We start from the raw sequence: 5000 nt of genomic DNA on the forward strand, positions 1-5000 counted from the left end.
TACTTACAACGACACTCCAAGAACACTCACAAACCACTACTCACAATTGCCAGCCGGATGAATAAGAACGAGTAGAAATAATTATAATAATATTATATTATTATAATACACTCCTTGTTGGAGAATGGAAATAATTAGAATTATAACGATACTAATAAACTATGACATCAAGTGGAATAGCATACGGGGACCAAGGACATTTGTCCTTATCGCTGCTGCTCCTGTTATCACAAGAATGGCTGGTGGGGGCGACCGACCGACCAACCGACCGACCGCCTTGAATGAAGTGGCTTGTTGTCCGTGAACTGTGTGAAACGTAAGACAACGTGTAAGAAACAAATGGCGACACAGTCTGTTGTTGTTGTTGTTGTTGTTGTTGTTGTTGTTGTTGTTGTCCGGGTTGAAGTAGTTTATTTATTTATTTATTTATTAAACACTTCACTTTGTTGTAAATCATTATTGTTATCTATAACATATGTGACCATACATATCATCGCGTTGTCATGTCGGAGTAAACCTGTGCATAAAATAACAAGGTTTAAAAAAAAATAATAAGGAGAGTGAATTTTGGTTTCTAAACTGCAAAAACTACCTGTCATCCCTAATTGATGGTTCGAGCGTTACTAAGCATTAACCAATCATACTAATCCATGCCATTTACCCCGTTCCACCCCTTGAATATTTATTTCCAGTCAACTTTAATAGGATTCAATAGTCTGATGTCACGTCCGCCCAGCATCGAGCAGCTTGGTTCTAAACAAAGAAAATCGGTACTTTTTATTCTCCATGCTGGCTAGACCGTTTTCACGTGTCATGTGATCAGAATGTATAGATAGTATGCAGATGACGTCACTCAGGCCTTTGTTATTGTTTTTGCCATCCGCGTTTGTGAGTTGTTCTCACTAAACTGTATTAACCAGACTATAAAAGTGCATGGTTACACAAAGTTTGTGTGTTGGTCCGTTATAGATAGTATGCAGATGACGTCACTCAGGCCTTTGTTATTGTTTTTGCCATCCGCGTGTGTGAGTTGTTCTCACTAAACGGTATTAATCAGACTATAAAAGTTCATGGTTACACAGAGTTTGTGTGTTGGTCCGTTATACTTCCGGATGGCAATGTTGTGAACTCCTTGGCCAAGCGCATTCTATCTATACTTCCCAATGGCAATGTTGTGAACTCCTTGGCCAAGCGCATTCTATATATAGATAGAATGAAGTTGACGTCACTCTGGTCTTTGTTATTGTTTTTTTTTTTTTTTTTTGCCATCTGAGTTTACGAGTAATACTCACTAAACGTTATTATCCAGACTATAAAAGTTCATGATTACACATAGTTTTGTGTGTTGGTCCGTTATACTTCCGGATGGCAATGTTATGAACTTCTTAGCCAAGCGCATACTATCTATAAAAGTCAAAACATGATCAGATTTATAATGTTTTTCTCCTCTGGATACACTTTTATGCTCGTCGGAGAAGTATTTCATAAGGGCGTCCGCCATTGTTCCGATAGTTTAGAGCCAGTTATTAAGTTACTCTGCGTCATTACGGGGGAAGTGACGTCACAACTGTTGAAGCGTATTCCACAGCCATCTTATAAGTACATGCCAAACAGACAAATAGGTAGTCCTACAGTTAGTGAGTAATTGTCACAATATTTTGACACACTGAGGAAGTTAATTTCTATCGTAGCACATGACGATACTGCATTTTTTTTCAATCACCTCTGATAAAATAAACACTTAGATAACCACGCCTCTCGGACAACGACATAATGTAAGCAATGACAGTGATTGGTAGACACAACAAACTACACGGGTTATACTATTGATGGTTTGTGTTTTAATAAAATACCGACTGTTCTACCGCTTGATCAATAGATAGAATGAAGATGACTAACTCAAGCCTTTGTTATTGTATTTTGCCATCCGCGTTTGTGAGTGATTCTCACAAAACTGTATTAACCAGACTATAAAAGTTCATGGTTACACTTAGTTTTGTGTGTTGGTCCGTTATACTTCCGGATGGCAATGTTATGAGCTTCTTAGCCAAGTGCATACTATCTATAGATAGTATGCGCTTGGCTAAGAAGCTTATAACAATGCCATCCGGAAGTATAACGGACCAACACACAATACTATGTGTAAACATGAACTTTTATAGTCTGGTTGATACAGTGTAGTGAGAATCACTCACAAACGCGGATGGCAAAATACAATAACAAAGGCTTGATTGACGTCATCTTCGTTCTATCTATAGAACTACGAGTAACACAGAAAACTATGTGTAACTTTAACGTTAAAATCTGATCGAGAAAATTGTGTGATAACTAGTCACTCAATTGGTGCTATAAAAACAATAAAAATGGTCAGAGAGAGAGGTCGATTTCATTCACATTATTGTTTATAAACAACACATAGTTTGTCCGAGCCCGTGTGTAGGTGTGTCACAAATTCCATGTTTTGATTGGTCAAAACTCTACTGGTTAATTTTGAGAGATGTTCAGGATCTGTTGGGCTGATTGCTTCAGGTGATAAGCAAGTACTTAATGTTGGCGATGGGTCGTTGTTTCACAGCTATTGGTCAAACACCTTTAAATCACTCGCAAACAGAGGATCCAGACTCGACAAAATATACATATCCAAAACAACCCCAATAACAGAAATTAAACACCTAGAGAACACACTAGACTACACAGACCACAAAGCTGTCTACGCCCAGTACGGCACCCAAATTACAAGACCCAAACAAAAAAGTGCCTACTGGAAATTCAACAACAGTCTCCTGCAGGACCATTATTACATACAATACATGACCGACATCATATTAGACTATACGGACAACATACCAAATGACAACATCCGAGAATGGTGGGACACCCTCAAACAGACCATACAAACGCTAACACAAATGATAGGTGAAAGAATACAAGACAAAACCAACAGAAAGGAAACGAAGTACAAAACAAACATCAACATTGACAGGGCGCGTGACAACAAAACAGAAATACAAACACAACCACATGTTACTAAAGCAATAGAAAATTTGAAAGAAATTGAACAAAGAAAATTCAGAGGCCACAAAGTAAGAAGCACATACAAAACACGCAACGACTACACTGATTTAAACGACACACTAGCGCGAATAGAAAACGAACTACACAATAGACGACATAGAGTAGCAATGACTATGACAAATGTTTTTTTCTCTTTTTGAGGAAAATTTTTGTTTAAAATCAAAGCCCTATCTCCACTGAGTAAAAATGTTTTTGAATTTTGAAAATCCGTTCTTAAATAAACAAGTTATGCAGTTTCAAAGGTGTCATTTATTTGGATGACCCGCAAAGAGGAAAAAAAGGCGAAAATATGGGACGCTTTTTCGGCATTTTTTTCGACCTTTGGTTGTATCTTGCGTAATAAGTGTATTAAAAGATTGAAACTTGAAGAGCAAATTAGGATGATGTTTTGTAAAATACGGAAAAGTACTCGTCATATTCATATGAAATTTTACAACCACAAAGAAGAAATGTTCATGTATTACCTTGTCAGCGACAAAACCTCCACGCTCGGTAGTTTTAGAAATATTTTACTCCAAAGAGTAAAAATCTATTTTTAACGGTCTTCTGGTAATCGCGCGAGTTTTGTCGCTTGACATAATCTAAAATGACCTTTTTTTCTAACTCTGTGCCAACTTTCAGTCATATTCATCGATAAACAGCGTCGTAATTAATTTTTTTAAATAGCATATACGAAACGGCTTCGTCCCATATTTTGACGCGAATTCGGGCACTTCGTGAGCGAAAAAGAGGCCCAAAGATTTGTGCGGGATAGTCATTGCTACATGTAGACAAAATCAGAACAACAGATGGGCAAATAACATAAAACGAGACAGAAATCCTTAAGACCTTCTACAATTTTTACAAACAACTATACACAAGTGGCGAAATATCAACAGATATACAAGACCACTACACCGATTATACAAAGAAGCTGACAGACGAACAGAAAGAACAATTAGATACAGAGATCACAATAGAAGACCTACAACACAGCCTAGAGAACATGAACACAAACAAATCCCCGGCCGCGATGGACTAACAGTAGAATTCTACAAAAGTTTCTTCCCCCTCCTTAAAAAGCCCCTCCTAGAACTGAATAAAGAAATACACAAAGAAGGACAATTAACGAACAGCCAAAAGATATCATACATAACCCTCATACCCAAAGAGAGCAACACAACAGACGTCAAACAATACAGACCCATATCCCTCCTAAACACCGACTACAAAATTAAAGCGAAACCTGCGATTCCTTTGAATGGCTATACTGTACAATACGTGCATGTTATCTGGTGTTAAAGAAGTTTAGATTCAGTGTTCGTTTATTTATTTTTTGTTTGTTTGTTTTGCTATTGTGTGTCACGCACCTTTGAAAAAATAAAAACAACTTGAGCTTTTATATAGAGCAATATCCACTAAACGTGCTCAAAGCGCTTTACAAAGGGGCCTTGATCAACAGCAACACGTAACGTGTACAACAAAACATGAGGCCTGTTAGGCGATATTACAATTTTTTCGACAGAGACAACGCTGTTAACGACCAGGGACTCATTTTACATTTGAGTATGGTGAGAAACTGAGTAAAGAGACTTTTCCAAGGACTCAACTATGCGCCGAGCGAGGCTCGAACCCAGGATCTTTCGATCCGAAAGCGAGTGTCATAACACAAGACCACCAAGCCGCACTCACAAAACATACATGAAATCTGTTTGGTGTTAAAGAAGTTTATATATTTATTGTTTGTTTGTTTATTTTGCTATTGTGTATCACACACCTGTGTTAAGCCATGATGAATACATAACACGGTTACACGCACACACGTGTCCATCGTCTCAAATTGGTTTTTATTCGAATGTTTAAGATGCTGGAATATTATAGAATCTATAGCCAAGAATGTCAGACTTGGGTTAAGTTAATTTGTTATCTTATTTAAGAGAACTATC

At 37.5% G+C, this 5000-nt stretch overlaps 1 protein-coding gene across 2 annotated transcripts in view; it reads right to left on the minus strand.

Moving 5' to 3' along the window:
- Nucleotides 1–318, minus strand: part of LOC144957777 (N-acetyllactosaminide beta-1,6-N-acetylglucosaminyl-transferase-like) — a 114446-nt gene extending 114128 nt beyond the window's left edge. Inside the window, exon 1 of one of the 2 annotated variants that reach the window (XM_078889193.1) lies at nt 1–318. This exon is cut by the window's left edge and continues 6 nt beyond it. The gene's annotated coding sequence lies outside the window, so the exon portion shown is untranslated. The other variant, XM_078889192.1, reaches the window with a different exon arrangement.
- Nucleotides 319–5000: the final 4682 nt, after the last annotated feature.

The sequence above is a fragment of the Berghia stephanieae genome, chromosome 12, assembly GCF_034508935.2.
Source record: "Berghia stephanieae isolate SIO BIC M18660-M18661 chromosome 12, UCSD_Bste_1.3, whole genome shotgun sequence".
NCBI lineage: Eukaryota > Metazoa > Mollusca > Gastropoda > Nudibranchia > Aeolidiidae > Berghia > Berghia stephanieae.